Source organism: Callorhinus ursinus, unplaced genomic scaffold (genome assembly GCF_003265705.2).
Source record: "Callorhinus ursinus isolate GAN/ISIS: 27379988/994484 unplaced genomic scaffold, GSC_fseal_2.0 scaffold79, whole genome shotgun sequence".
Classification (NCBI taxonomy): Eukaryota; Metazoa; Chordata; class Mammalia; order Carnivora; family Otariidae; genus Callorhinus; species Callorhinus ursinus.
In genome coordinates this window covers 3345575-3361533 of record NW_027397141.1, presented here as the reverse complement: position 1 = coordinate 3361533, position 15959 = coordinate 3345575, and the positions used below count along the sequence as shown (strand labels likewise).

Here is a 15959-nt window from a genome sequence, read left to right as displayed (position 1 = left end):
CCGGCTTTTACTCCAGCACGCTATCCCGGCTTCACTCCCTTCCCTCCTCCCCCGCGCCCCCCCCACCCCGGGGGGCAGCAGAGACAAGGCTGACGGGGGCGAGCGGCCCGTCCTGAAGGGGCCAGAAGAACACAGGACAAGCCCACGATGACAGGGCCGTGTTGCAGGTTCTCAATGGGAGGCGGCATCCAAGTGCCACGGGGCTGGGGGACGGTGGCTGGCAGGATCAGGGACAGGGGTGTGCAGCGGCCTGACCCCAGCCGGCTGGGCTGCCACGGCTCCCCAAAGCCACTCACGGCATTTGTGTTTTAATATCCAAATTGCCCTCCTCGAAATGTGTGTCCGTGAATCTATCTGAAGTCCTGTCTCCCCCCGCCAGGGTGCACTTGGTATATGAGACGTTCTGATTTCATTTCTCATTTATTATTCTTCGTATTTAAATTCAGATCATGCACTGTTACCCTGAGGGTTCTGAGGAGGACCGGGAGTGGACCGGACGGGCCCTCACCTCCTGGAGGCCCGCCCATCGGAAGCGGCATGGTGGCCTGACTCTGGAGCCCACTCTGGGCCAGGCCACGGGCTGCTGCTGCTGGTGGTGCAGCTGGTGCTGCCTGGTGGGAGCTGTGGGAGCCCCGTGCCCCGCCCCCCCCCCCCCCCCCCGCAGCTGTGAGCCAGTGCGCTCCCAGGGCAAGTCCCCGCCGCCCGGCACATTAAGGCCCCTGAGGTCGTCCTGGCTCCCAGGGGGTCTCAGGAAGGGGCGGCCTCTGATGGGTCCCTGACAGCCCCCTGACCGGCTCTGGAGACTGGGATGAAAACTCGCCTGAGCCTCTCTGGGGCCCCACAGGCTCCAAGAACCAAGCGGCAGGTGCTAGCCCTGCCTTAGCTTACAATAATTCCAAGGTGGGTCCCAGCCCCCTGACTGTGGCTCTGAAGCTAATCTCCTGGACGGACTGGTGATTATGCTGCCCTTCGGCGGTGCAGTCAGATCCGAAATCGTCCCCCCTCGGCTGCTGCTGGCTCTAGGGTCTCTCCTCCCCGCGGCCCCAAGCAACATCCTGCCAGGCGGGCCGGGGGCGGCGGCGGGGAGCCATGAAAACAGGCTGCGGCTCGGTCTGGTTTTCCCCGAGGCACCTGGGCTGGCCTCAGTCATGCGATATGCCCAGGCGGGAGGGTCAGGGCCCACGAGGACCCGCTGGCTTCCTTAGCAAATGAAACAAAAGTAACCGATGACTCCGCTTTTGAGAATCCAAGTAAGATGGAGAGCTGTGAGCTCTCTGAGGGTTACTTCTAATGCAAGAGCCTCCTTGCCATCCCCCTGTACTGCGCGACGGGGGAGATGTCGCTGAGCCCGTGGGACCCCCCATGCTGACCTGCTGGCACCCCCTCCCCTCAGAGGTGGAGGGATCGCTTTGCCACTTACGGCCCCACACGCGGAAGCATGATTGACCATCCAAGCCTCCCCTCTACAGGGAAGGCGCCCGAGCCAGCCAGCCAGGGCCCGTCTCTGTCCCTGGGGGTGCTCTCCCCACCCGCCCAGCTCCAGCTGGGGGCCCGGATTGGGGGGGCCATAGAGAGATGGCAGGGTGCGAGCCCCTCAGCTGAAAGGCATGGCCGTCTCCACACAACTTCCTTCCCCCTCCACCCTGGCTTGCGGACTGCTGCCCCCCTTTCTGCCTCTGGGGGTGGGAAGGTGGATCCCCGCACCACGCCTTCTGCGTTCCCCGCATGCCTGCCCACCTTTGAAAACGGGGCCTCTCGGGGGCCCCTCGCAGCACCTTGTTCCGAGCCTTCTCGGCCTCCTCCTGGATCCTGGTTTTTGTTGGCTCAGAGATGCACCGCTCCAGTCCCTGCCTCCCACTTTGTGCGGCTCTCTTGCTTGTGTCTTTGCTTCTTATGGGGGCGCGGTCGTGTTGGAGAAGGGCCCTCTGCACCTCGACCACGTACATCTGCAACAATCCAGTTTCCAAACAAGGCCACATCCAAAGGTGTGACATGTCTGTTTTGGGGACACCAGTCATCCCCTTGCCCTGCTGCCGGGCAGGGTGGCCCTCCCCAAAGCTCATGCGTCCTGTTCCTTCCTGCTCTGTGCACGTCAGGCCTCGGGCACCCAACACCCATCCTGGCGGGACTAGAGTCCGGTGTCCTGCCGGTCCTCACGGGAGGCTAGTGACCCACCATCCCACCCTCTCCCACACTCCTTTTCCTCCCATGAGGTTATTTGTCGTCCCTCAGCCCACGTGGGCCTCCTGGTGCTGGAAACAGGCCAGAGGACAGAAGGGAGCCAGGACCGGCTCGGGCACACCTCCCTCCTACCCACTTCAAACTCACTTCTCCACGCCTTTCTCTTTCTGAGGACAATGGCGTTTACTGTTTCTGCAGTCTGCTGGCATGGCCAGCCTGCCATTTTCAGACCCTCGCTACTAACTTGGGAAAAGAAATTCCCATGATTTCGTCTCCAAAAAATGTGGAGGGCACCACTGTTTTATTTTTTCTCACTGATCAGCACTGATGGATGACGAGCATTTCTCTTCCTTTTTCATGTTTCTCCTCAGAAGTCTCTGAGCAGCCAGGCAGAGTGCCTTGTGCAGCCTTGGGGCCCGATTGCTTGGATTCGAAACCTGAGCCCCCCACACGCTCAGAGTCTTCCTCAGGCTCTGCTCACAGCCAGGATGCAAAGCAGCCTCCATGGTGGCTCGGCAGCTCCTCGGAGGTCCTCCAGCTGAGGGCCGGCAGTGCCGCCCGGCCGCCCAGGGGGCGAGGGGTGCGTGGGGCCGGGGCAGAGGCCGAACTTCTTCACGCCCGCCAGCCCCACTTCGCCTCTGATCTCCCAGCAGTGAAATCTGAAGCAGGGAAAACCTCATCTTGAGTGGAGACACCATTTCCATGTGTACCAATGAAGGATGCAACATAGTTTTCGCCACGTGTGTGTTAACTGTTCAGTCACGGGTGTTTCGAGTGTGGCTTTATGAAGCTTTAAAGTGGTACTATTTTCCAGGCCAAAATACACAAGGTATTGAGATGTCTCTTTGAAACTCCATAGTTTCATTCGTTTCTCAGGTCTTTAATTCTTTGAAAAATCAACAAATGACATCTATAAATATGTAAGCATTAATCATGTATTTGTACCTTTATCACCAACTTTTAATTAAAAGCCCATTTTAGGGGCACCTGGGTGGCTCAGTCGCTTAAGTGTCTGCCTTCGGCTCGGGTCATGGTCCTGGAGTCCCGGGATCGCGTCCCGCATCGGGCTCCCTGCTCAGCGGGGAGCCTGCTTCTCCCTCGGACCCTCCCCCCTCTCATGCTCTCTCTCTCTCTCTCAAATAAATAAATAAAAATCTTTAAAAAAATAAAATAAAATAAAAGCCCATTTTATGCTTTATCAATTTTGTTAATTTGATTTTTTTTTATTAAGAAAGCCTGGGAAACTGTTCTTCTCCAAGAAGCCGCATGCCCACGTAGCCCTGTGGCTCCTGATCGCATCTGCCTTGGCCTGCCTCCCACCCTGCAGGCCTGGCCCTCGGCAGCCCCGCGGGAGGCGGTCGGCCGCTCTACTGAGCCCTCACTCGGCAAACTCCGGCTGCAGCAGCCCCGCACTCGGCCCCCTCGTGCCTGCCTCCCCGCTGAACGGCGTGAGAAAAACATGCCCCGCCTCGTGTCACCGCAAGATCCTGACCATCTGCCTCCAGAGCCCCCAGCGCCGCGGCTCTAACACCGCACTCTCCACCTGCAGGCCTCATGTCTCTCTGCTTCTCTGCGTATGTCTCTCCCACCTATCTCTGTCTCTCTACCAGTCTCTCTCGGTCTCTGTCTCTGTCTGGGTTCAGTTGCTCTCAGATTCTTGTCGAGGACAATTCTCAGGGACCGAGGACAGCAAGCCATGCTGTTTACGACGGCCCCAGCAGTGAGATATCCTGGACTCGGCGGCATGCCCAGAACTGGAAATCTCGCATCTGCTCAGAGTCACTCTCCAGGTCCCTGCTTGACCAGACCTCTCCCCAGCATCATCACCCTCTTCACGTGGTCAAAGCCTTCTGTTCCAACCAAACTCAGGGGGGTCTCCACCCCAACTATCCCGCAGACCCTGTCCACCCCCCCCCCATCGTGCTTCCTGTGCCCGAGATGCTACCTTCCACTCAGGTTTTCCAGAAGTGGCCCCGAGCAAATGCCATCTCCCTCTGGGAGCTTTCCCTGACTGCTCAGCTCCCAGTCCTCCTTCCCCCAGAATGATTAAGGCATTCCTTCCTGTAAACATCCCCCCCCCCCCCCCCCCCCCCCCCCCCCCCCCCGCGGCTTGCCTTTTCCTCCTGGTGACTTTCATTTTTGACTCTGCACTTTGTAAATGCTGTTCCCCGCCTGGAAGGCCCTTCCCTTCCCTCCTCTTTCTTCAAGACTGAAGTCTCTGGACGCCTTCTCTGACCTCGCCAGAAGCAGACGCCCACTGCCCTCGGTGTGGGTGACCGGCCACCACATCGCCAGACTGCGCAGCGTTCAGGCATTTGCTCTCATCCCCACGTGGTTCAGAATTTCTTTCTTTTTTCCTTTTTTTGAGAATTTCTTGGGAGCGTGGATCATAACCAGGATCTTTTTGAGTTTTGTGTGCTGTACCTTGCAAAGTACCATGAATATAATAGATATCTAACAAATACCCATTAAATTGAACTCTGACCCTATGGTCTTCTACCTTCTTATGGAAAGAAATAAAAGTTACTGTTGCAGTATATAAATAAACCCCAGTGAAGGGATCTGTTCACATTTGCAGGTTAGAAATAAAAGATGATGCTACAGGTCTGCAGGAAGATGCTCTCACGGGATGAGCTTGGCCAGAGCTCCCTCCGTTTGCTCCATCTTTCCTCCTTGAGAGAGAAGCACATGAAATAGCAGTTTTTAAAAGCCATAAGCCCTGGGCCTGCTCAGATCGGCTCAGGAAGGAGGCAAACGGGAGCTTGGCTCCTGAATGGAAAGGGTGCGCCTCCATCCACCTGCTGCTGCAGAATGTGTATTGTCTGGAGCAGCCGAGGGAGGGGACTACCACTCTCAGCGCAGAAAGGGGGCTTCGCCGGAAGAGCTGAAGGGTGTGGAGGAGGTCTCTGGACTCTGCTCCTGCTCCTCAGACACAAACCCTGGTGCTGGTGCACATGGGGGTCCAGATGCAGAAGAGCCAGAAAGCTTAGGAAAGGTCAAACCAAATGAAGTGCCAAAGGGCCAGCAAACCCTTCAGCTGGAAGTGTGTCTGTGCTTTGAACACCAGGTATATTGTGAATCAGCCCTCAAAACTCTCAAGTCAAATCATTACGGTGCAATGCGAGTTTCTGGGACCTGGGGAAGGGGGTGAAGCGTTAGGGACCAGGCGGTGGCCTTGCTGACTCCCATCTGCGCACACCTGCCAGGGGCGTTGGCGCATCTGCCGAAAACAGGCGTGGTAGCCGCACGCTGGTGGCCGGAGCACAGGCGCTGCGCTGAGAACACCCTGGGGGGTTGGGGGGGGCAGTGTCAGCCTGCCCGGACCAGACCCGTGAGCAGAGCTGGGCAGTTATCAGCCCTCATCCTCATGTAAAATGTAGTATTTTAAATTAAAAAACATTCTTTATTCCAGACCTCAAACTCTGATTTATTTTGTTTTTCTATTTTTGTTTTAGCAGCTGTTTTCCCCAAGTACATATCCACCCGCAGCTCAGCCACGAGTGTCCGGGAGCGGTCACGGCTCCTCTGCGAGGTACTCGCTGTCCTAGCTGAGCGCGGTCACGAATGTTCAGCTTCGGGCTGTCGGGTTTTCCTCTTGGTTTTATTTCATTACAATTTATTGCCTGCCTGAGCCAGTAGGTTTACATTCGAAATGCAGTTTAAACCTGAAGATGAAGTCTACCATAGTTATTGCCACGCAGAAATATGGTCTAAATAATAGTGATTTTTAAATGGGATGGCATCCCTAGTTGTCAGACTAGTCCGTGTGTGTTCTTGAAATATATTTACCAATAGCCATTCTATTACTTAGAGCAAATTATCAACATCTTAAATCTCTTTTGTGATTGTAAATGAATTATAATGGCAACAGGAGGAACAATTACATAAGCTTTGGTAAGAGAAGCTTCAAGAGGAGGATGGGTAAGGGGGCGGGGCATGCTCTCCCCTCCCCCACGACTGCCGCTGGGCGGAATCACTTGCAGAGGGTCCTGACTCCAGCAGTGTGGTCTCTATAGGAAAGGCTCACAGACTTTCTTTTCCAATGCTCGTTTCGGTCCTATTTACAAGGAATCTCATCAGTATTATTGGCTTTTTCAGAGAGAAACAGTGCCTGAAGTTAGGTATCAAAAATAAACAGATAAGCAGGAAGGGCCCTTACACAGAAGTACTCGGCATCACCAGCCTCTTGTCCATCTTAGAAGGAGTTAAACAGTCCAGACAATGTGCCCCGAATTTGATAATATTTCAGCCTTTCTATGGAACGTATTTTGAAGAAAAGAACAAAGACCCCATGAGCAATGGACGGATATGCAAACTATAGTGATGGGCTTAGAATCACAGAAACTTGAGAAATGTCCGCTTCCCATATAAGTTGTCTAACTTGCAAAAACATGTACAATTTGCTTACCACCATATTAAAATCTAGATAAGCTCCCTCATTTACAAGAGGGCTTCGTTGCTTTCTTATCTGTTTTTGAGACATCTTGTAATAACTTTTTTTTTTTTTTTTTTTTTTTTTTGGTCTGTAGTGCTTTTTCAATCAATGTAGCTGACACCAGATAATTTGAACACAAGGGACATATCTCACTGGCCCAGTATGGACATTGACCTAATTTAGCTAATCTTAGATTATTTATCCAGAATATCTTGTCTGCAAATATTTGAAAGTGTATAACCATTATCGTCTTTAGGGGGAAAAGAAAGACAGGAAAGTGAATGAGAGTCTCTCTAGTTTTATAATATGATGGAGCAAATGAGGCCACGCAATTCGCATATTAAGGAAGCCGAAGAACGAGTTAGCCAGGAACTTTGCTAGCATGTAGAATCTTCACACTGCCATGTGCCTGGACTTCTCTCCTCAATGCGTGTCGATCACGTTTGGTTCTTTTACTCCGAGATGATCCCAAGAAAGTAGAGGCGTGGAGTTGACAGCAAGTGGTTAAATTCTTACAATTTGCTTCTTATAGTTATTCCAGTAAGTTCAGTGACAGCAAATGTGAATCATCCTGGAAATAAACCACCTGTCATACCAAAATACATATGCCATCCTGCGCATCCAAAGTGAGGTCTCCTGAGTTTCCAGTGGGGTGTCGGGGGCTCCTCAGCAAGATACATGCTACAGTTTTAGTTATTTCCCTGGAAACTCTTTCAAAAACAGGCAGTCAGATTAAGTAATTATTTCTGTTAGTTTCTTATTAATTGAACACAAGCCTCAAATAACAAGAGTGATATTTTCCAAGGAATATCATTTTCCAAAGAATAAACCATTTCAATTAGCTTACCCATAAAATCTTGATCATTCTCAGTACTCTACATTTTCTTTTTCCCTTAGTTAAATTTAATTTAGCCAAAAAATAGAACATTAATGGACATACTAACAATGAGCGACAGGAGAGTTCCTTTTATGATAAAACTAATCTTTAAATTTTACCCAAAATTGTTTATGAGATACTTACAATTGATTGGCAAAGTAGACTTACCTCACATTTGTGCTGAATTGATTCTTCATTAATTATATAATACTCCAAAAGTAAATATGTAAAAATACAATGTGTGCGTGTCAAGTATGTATGCATGTAGAATTTTCGTGTTACAGTTATACTGAATTCATTATAAACAACATTCTCGGCACAATGTCTTCTTTCTTGCTATCATCAAAGGATGAAATATCATTTTTAAGTTTTGTAACTTTACTTCTAAAAATCTTGTCTCTAAAATGTTAATGTAGACCATTTAAAAATATGTAATTTAAAATAAAACATCTTTGCAAATATGTTTTATTGCAATCTTTTTGACCCGGGTGTGACTCCACAGATTTTCAAAGCTATGAGTCAATCATAGGAATAAATGAATCTGGAAGGAACTGCATCCTTGCTTAGCTGAAAGCATTTTCAGGGGCTGTGAATTCTTGCTCAATTCTCCTGTTTGTTTTGTTCAGGCAGGGGTGGCATGGCGGACCTTGGCGGTAACGCCTCGCAAGGGAAGAGGGACAGCAGAAAAGTACCCAAACGCTGACCTGAAATTTGAAAATGACAGGAAAGGGTTGCTTCAGCCCCGGGTGGACATTCCACAGTAACCTGCCGTGATTTACATTTCATCAAGACCCAACATTTGTAGCCAGATTCTTCAAAAGTTACTTGTGAGTTCATTTAAGATTGCCAACTGAGATCACAATACAGCAATTAGGCAGAATTAAAGTTAAAATGGAAAGAAAATGAATCAAGCAATACAATACAGTGCATGCTGCTGCCCCACCCCCACCGTGCATTCTTGCAGAAGAAAAGCAGCCTTGATAATATATTATCTTACAAAAGCAACTGTAACAGGGCAGGTTCTGCTCTGCCTCCCGCGAAACCACGTGCTCAGCGTTTCCCTCCATGTTTGCTTTTCCTCTTCCTTTTCCTGAAGGCGCAGGGAAGGTCAGAGACGATGCAAGCCACGAGTGGGGGCTGCATGGGTCACTTGAAATGCCCCAACAGCTACATTTTTTAAAAAAAGTAAAAGAAGCAAGTGAAATTAACTTCAAAGATGTATTTTATTTTACCCCCTACATCCACAATACAATCATTTCAACACGAAATCGAGATGTTCCAATGACCTGTGAGGTTTTGCACAGGCTGTCATTCCCCCAACACCTTCAAAAGCTACGGGTCCGGCCACTCCCTGCACATCTCTGCGTGGCCTGGCCACTTCCAAATGCTCCAGGGCCACCCGTGGCCAGTGGCCCCCAAACCAGGTCATGGAAGTGTGAGTGGGCAGCCGGGGAGAATATCCTGGGACAAAGAACACACGGGGAAGCACGGGAAACAAGCTCGGACGGTCTGCTTGGAAAGCTCAGAAGAAAGGGGTCGGGGAACAAGCCCCCCTGTCCTCACGGGCATCCCTTCGCTGCCGTGTTGAGTTCTGTAGGGATCAGCTCGTGCAACCTAACAGGAGCCGGGGGTCACCGGCCTCACCGTGCCCCCAGCCGGCCTGCACTGCAGGACCCCAGGCGAGCGGTGTGTGTGGGAATGTGCAGAGCACGTGCGTCTGTCTCTGTGTAGCTTGCGTGTCTGTAGGCAAGACAGCCTCTGGGTGTCGGTGTGAAGGTGAGCGTTCACTGTGTGCGCTGGGTGGGGCCACGAGTGTGTAAGGTGTGTGTGGCGTGTATGAATGTGTTGAGAAGGGGAGGGAGGCAAGGGCAAGTCCAGGCTCACAGCCCGGGGTTCAGAGCCCGGACACCCTGGAGCGGCCTCTGCCAGGAAGACACCTGGGGGCCACCGCAACTTTCCTGGGCCATCAGCTCTACCCATGGCCACGGCCTCTTCAGGCCTTCAGCAAACTTAGTTTGGACATCCCCGACGACCCAGGCGCTGTCTACACCCTGGGGAGACACTGGTGATCCCACCCTGCAAAAACCCGGTCTCCCAGGAACTCACATCATCCTGGGCACCACGGCACGATCTCCCGACAACGGGCTCTGGCTTCCGGCTCCGCCTGGCCATTTGTGGACCTTGTGGGAGAGGTTTTGGGCCCAGGGATGCGGGAAGACACGGGCAGACACGCAGAGACTTTCAAGAGCAACCGCAGGGTCCAGGCCCAAATCCTACAGTTCTCCCAGGAGAAAAAGGAGTGTTCTAGGTCACCTCCCCAAAGGCATCAACATTGAACCAGAGACTACTATGGCTGGGGGCCCATCTCTCCTGCACCCTGCCCCCCAGCCCCAAACAAACAGGACACACCCAGTGGAGCCTCCTCTCCACTTAGCTCCCCGTTCTCCTTGTGTTTATAAACACATTATTTGGTTGCACCCCTTCCAAATCCTACCCCCTCAGTTTGTCAAGAAACTAGAGTCACTGGGAGAGGCTCCAGGCACCCCAGGGAGCCTCTGGGCACCCCAGGAAGACCGTCCTGGGGCGCCGTCAGCCTCCACGCCTGCTTCTCGCTCCGGGGCTGGAAAGCCCCTCCCCGTATTGACTGCCTTCTGGGATCCACACAGAATCCTGGGTAAAGGGGCAGAGGAAGGACACGTGCAGACAGGTCGGGTGTTGGAGGAGGAAGGCTGCCTTCGCTGGCACCCAGGCCTCCCTGGTCCACCCGGCCTCTGTGTCCCTGGGACCTGGCCACGGGGAGGCTGGGGATGTGGTGGGCCGCAGCGGCCAGCACATCCTGCCCTCCCACCCCACGGTTCGGGAAAAACAAGGTCACCCTGGAAGGGGGCGTGGGGGCGCGAGGTGGCCGTAGCCACGGGGAGTAGAAGTTCCTGCCGCCCGGGGCGCGTGGCTGGGTGGTGCTCAAAGATGGTGAGCGGTTTGCTTGCCTTGCGTTACTAACTTGTTTGTTTGGGGCACAACTGCTCTAACATGTGTTGTTCCGAGTTCAGTCTAAAGAAAAAACTTCAAGAACTCACTGCCCTAGCCCGAGAGCAGAAGACAGTGTCTTTGCTAGACGCACTCCACCTGTTACGTTGGCTGCTCTCAGTGATTTAAACTTGCAAACGACACTTCGAAGATGCGAAAACCCCAAAATCTCCAGAGTTGCTTGAGTCAGACAGCCAAGCTCCAGACCCCAAGGATGGTGTTAGAGTTTTCGAATTCACCAGAAAGAGGAAACTATGGATCATCAGTGGTTGTCACTTGCAACCCCCCCCTCCTTCCCCTCCGGCCAGGAGGGGATCTGGAGTTTGAAACTTGTCACAGAGAAGAGAGACCTTTGCTGAGAAGGCTGCTAATGAATTCGGATTGAATAGTGTTCAAAATCTGATGTTTTGCAATGATGACATTAGTGTGGCAAGCGAGGGTCCAGGGCGACAAGTCTGCACAGCTGCTCCGCGCTTTGAAATGCCCAAGACAATGGGCGCCAGTGTTCCCGGCGCTTCGCCTCTCCACTCCATCTGCATAGTCTGTTCTGCCTGATTGACCAGCGGGTCTGTCGCGGGGATCAGCATTGTTCACAGATCACTTCAAGATGGCCGGGATGACAGGATTCAGGTGAGAGATGCAGTGGGGTGATCCCTGAAAGCTGCCACAAAAAGCTGCCCTGGGAAACTCGTAGAGGCTGGGCTCGCTGGCTCCAGGGTGGATTCGCTTGTTTGCCATAGGAGACCTCATCAAGTTGCTGGAGGGGAAAATTGAAGACTTAGGGATTGTAACAGGACTTTACAATGCCCTCTTTGGGGGGTAATTTGGGGTCCTCCTTTATTTAAAATTCCAACAATTTTATGGCATTTTATTCCAGTGTATGCCTTTGCTCTTAGAATTCTGAGTCTGCCAAAAGGAAAACAAATAGTTTCCTTCTATGAGGCCAAAAACCATCACAAATCGAGACCGCGTTTCTCTTTTCCAAAAACACCATTTTGAAAAGTGGCAATGGCGCTCCCTTGGCTGGCAGATCTGAGTTGAAGTAAATAGCATGGGTTTACTTCCAAGTCACCAGACACAGGGCACTTGGCTTCCCAAGTCAGGCTCACACTTCAGGGCACACAGCGAGCCACATGCACAGAGATCCGCAACCCAGATTTCATTACACACTGATGTTCTCACTTGGGCTCCAAAGACAAAATCTTTGTCATGCAAGTGCCTTTCCCCAGAGGCCTCAACTCCATCTGCGGAGGTATTTCACCCTGAGCACAGGAGCAGGGCGGGGGCTGCAGGCCCTGAGACCGTGCCTGCACACCCCAGGTCCTCTCCTTGGGGATGTCAATCACGGGAGTGTACATATTGCCAATAATCTACAGATACGGGGATCCTGGAGGAGGGACCTAAGGCGGAAACCGGAGGCTGGGGCAGGACATGAAGCCCAGCGACCCACATGAAGGGAGGGAGAATCTTCTCTGCAGAAAATAAGGATGGGGGCATGCTTTCTCCCACATTAGAAGACTCGATCCTGGCGCTGACAGCCCCTTCCCGGCGTGGACCTGGAGCGCGTCATGGGGCGCCGAGCGCCGGCCCAGGCCCACCTAGACCCCGGCTGCGCCCCACCTCGCAGCCCGCGGGACCTCCTCCTCCTCCTGCTCCTCCCTCGCTCCCTCCCTCCGCCTCCTGCACCCCTCCCGGCAACCCACCCGAGTAAGAGCAAGTCCCGCGGAAGGCGTTCTGCTGCCCGCCCGTGGGCACCAACCCCGGGCATGCCAAGTTGCCGGCAGTAGCAGGGATGGCCCGCACCCGGCCCCACCGGCGCGGGGGGAGGCCTTTCCCTGTCCCCACCCGCGTTCGCTGCGGATTGCCGCAACGCTCATCTCGGGAATATAACGATTAATCCAGCCGCAGGTTTCCAGATAAGTGATTGTGATGGAGATTGTTGGCGAGAAAATAGACAATTATCCGCTGTTAGCTTTACATAAAGATCGCATTAACTCAAATTAGTTATCAGACAAAAGAGCGTCGGCGCGAGCGCCCTGCCCGGGCCCTGCCCGCGGGGACCCCCGGGCGCAGCCAGGACCAGCGCGCGGCGGGCAGGGCGCGGGGCGAGGGGGCGCGCACCAGGCGCACCCCGGCCCGGGCCCCACTCAGGAGCGCTAGTGCCGCGCTCGCTCGGACTCACTGCCCCGCACCTGACGCGGGCTGGTGGCGGCCCCCGGGGGATGCCCGCGTGCCAGCTCACCCGCCTCGACGCCGTCCTGGGCCCGCGCCCCCCTTCCCCCCCGCCCCGCCGTCCCGCGGCCTTGGTCCTTGAGCGCGAGCAGGGGACGTCCTTCGTTCTCCCAGAGGGGCCAGAGGGGCCGGACCCTCCTCCCAGCCGCGGAATCAGACTCCCTGCAAAGGCCTCCGCAGCCAAGCCGAGAGCTCTTGGAAGGGGCGACCCCGTGACCTGCCCCCATCCCCCGCACTGTCCCTCCCAGCGCACTGCGGTGGCCTCCCTCGGCGGGACCTCGTGGCCAGCAGGACTGATGGGAAAGGGGGGCTGGGAGACAAAGGGCGCAGAGTGACCCTTGCAGCTGAGTGTCAGTGGCCTGGGGGAGTGGGGACCCGCAGCGCCAGGCTGGGGCAGAGACGGGGCAGTGCGGTCTGGACGCGGGACGAACAGACGGTTGCCTCCTGCGCGCCTTTTCCCCCGTGTCCGTCCTGGTGTAGACGCGGGCACGTCGGAGCACAGGTTTTGCTGACGCAGTGCGTGCAAACGCACCAGCCCTCCGCCCAGCGCGCCGGCCCAGGCGCAGGCCCAGGCGCAGGCCCCGGCGGGGACCCCACTGCCGCAGGCGGGCTGGCACTCCCGCGCGAGGCCGGCCTCCGGGCCCCCAGGGTCCCTGGGCCCCGCTGAATAGGGCGGATAATGACCCCCGGTTCCCAAGGCAGGCTTTCTGCTGCCTGGTGAGCTTGGATTTGTGTGGTCCAAGCCTTTCCCAGCTTGTCCCATTCTGTCACCGGGATAAGGGGCTCCCTCGGCTCGTTTGCACCTGCGTCGCTTTTGGCTCCTTCAGGAACGCGCTGAAGCTTGTAATCAGCTTTGTGAAGCCATTGAGTGCACGGCTGAGCGAAACTTCCAAAGCTCGAGGAAAACTGGCCTGCTGAATGGGAGCCAGCATGGGGCTGCTCTCCAAGCCTCCGCGCTGCCAAATTCCAGCAGAGCCCCTCACAATCGCCCCGCGCGGGCTCCGCGCTTCCCCGCACTGACAACAGTGAGAAAAGAAAGGCGAAAATTCCAGTCCCCGAGGTTAGCCGTTTGTTCCCAGATTAATGGCAAACGGCTCCTTCTCGCCGCCCTCCCCCCAGCTTAGCTCCCCAGCCCAGGAAACATGACACAGGGAGGGCCGGCCAGTTACTCTAACCCCACATCTGACTTCACATTTTCCGCTGAGGTTCCCAGCTCTGCCCGCCCCCTCCCCGGGAGCCCCCCCCCCCCAACCAGGGCCGTGCGCCCTGCTTGAGATGAAGGCACAGCTCAGGGTCTCCGGTGTTCGCACCGCAAAGCCTCCAGACCTTTCCCCAAGAAAGTCCTACCCCTTCTCGGGGGTCCTGGCACCCCATTCAGCAGGAAGAGGAAGATTCAGGCAAGGCAGAAGTTCCTGCCATCTGAGCTGTGTTTGTGTTTTCCGAGACAGCCGCTCAGGACCTGAGGTACCTGGTGTGGGAGCCCTGGAGACGGCCTGGGCACGTGTTGATGGCGCTGGCTCTGGAGGCCTTCCTTGCAGGCCTTGCTTGGCTCTCCCTGTCCAGGTAGCTGGAGAGGACCCCTGTCCAGGCTGGCTCCATCTCTGAAAAAGGGGAAGTCTTGACAGCCGATAGATGAGCCAGCTCGCAAAAGGCAAACGCATATTCATCAGGTCAAGCCTGAGCAGCACCCTCTGTCACGTGTGCGGGGCCGGCTTTCTTAGAACGGGGCCTGGCACGTAGGAGGTGCCCGGTGCGTGTTCACTGAGTGAATCTCTGAGCTCAGAGCCTGGAAGCAGGCCTTCCAAAATGTCGAGTTGCTCCTCCGGGCTGTGGGTAAGGTCCTCTCTTCAGTAAATCCTAACAGACGTGACTTGGAGGAGAAGAAGGAAGGTGACATCATGATCTGTGTGTAAAAGCCGTTTACACTTGCTGTGGATTTCGTTAGCCACTGACCTGGAAGCCTCCCCGCTTCGGCAGCACATCCCTGTGAGGGTGTGATCTGGGCTTCCACTCCTGCCGGTGAGCACCACCCGTCCTGCAGAGGCGATCCCTGGCCGGTGCCCAGCTCCACCTGCCTGCTGCTTCGGCCTAGAAAGAGTCCCCTGGCCGGTGCAGAAGCTTAACGGGCCTCTTTAAATACCTAAGTGATAGTCAACCCCCAGGGCAGGGAAGGAGAGGAGGGCCCCCTCTGTGGAGGCCCTGGGCAGTGTCTGTCTGTGGTCACACTGTTTTCAGAGACATGGAATGGGCAGGAATTCCCCTGATGGACCCAGTCGTGTGTGCGAGTCTGGGCAAGGAGGGGGCGGTACCCCAAGAGTTCTAGGGAGGGGCCCACAAGTCCTCGGGCCCGATTGTTATCAGCAGTAAGAGGAGGAAACGAAGCCAAGGCTTGGTGCTGTCCTAAAGCTCTTCAGACAGCTCTGCTTAACAGCAAGGTAACGTCCTGTTCACACAGCTCGGACCCCCCACCACGGGCACGATGGGAGAATCTGGGGGCTCAAAGAGAAGCTAACGGACCCCCCACCACGGGCACGATGGGAGAATCTGGGGGCTCAAAGAGAAGCTAACGGACCCCCCACCACGGGCACGATGGGAGAATCTGGGGGCTCAAAGAGGAGCTAAATATCTCTCCATGCCAAGGCTCTGTGCATTCATTCCCGGGTGGCTAACTAACGTGCTTTAAACACCCCAAATCCATACAACCCATTTTGACATTTTAAGTTAAATTTTTTTATTGTAAAGTTTGATGTGTTGTTTTCAGCAGCGTTTCTCCTTCCAACCATTCTCGGTAACAAGTCAGGGGATATGCAGTAATTCAGAAATTAGTGAAATTTTACTCTTGGTGGGGGCGCTGGATTAAGAGGCTGGGAGAGTGTGAAACAACTCAACGTGTAATTGTATGATAAGGCTCTCGCGAGGAATTTATTGGCCAAGTTGCTGTTTCTATTCCTTCCTAATCTCGTTTAGCACATTCATTCTCTGCAATCTGTCTCCATAATCTTCTGGGGCAGAATGGCAGCCAATAGAAGCATGCATGTTTGGAGAGAAGAGAAAATATGCAGAAGCGTGATAAACTGATGCTAATTATCCATATTTAGGACACCGAGTGCAGAAGATCAAGGTTTACAAATAACAAACCAGAGCCAGTGATGATGGCTTCCTCGTGTGGAATATGTTGGAGGGGACCAGATAAGAGTTTCATGGGCA

General features: G+C 54.4%; 1 long non-coding RNA gene across 1 annotated transcript in view; it reads right to left on the bottom strand.

Annotated features, from left to right (window-relative positions):
• Positions 1-6804: 6804 nt before the first annotated feature.
• Positions 6805-15959, bottom strand: part of LOC141371579 (uncharacterized) — a 54312-nt gene continuing 45157 nt past the window's right edge. The window contains exons 3-5 of the long non-coding RNA XR_012376652.1: positions 9600-9774; positions 8491-8660; positions 6805-8197 (exon numbers count right to left, since the gene is read on the bottom strand). This is a non-coding gene — a long non-coding RNA (uncharacterized lncRNA). The remainder of the gene's footprint in view (positions 8198-8490; positions 8661-9599; positions 9775-15959) is intronic.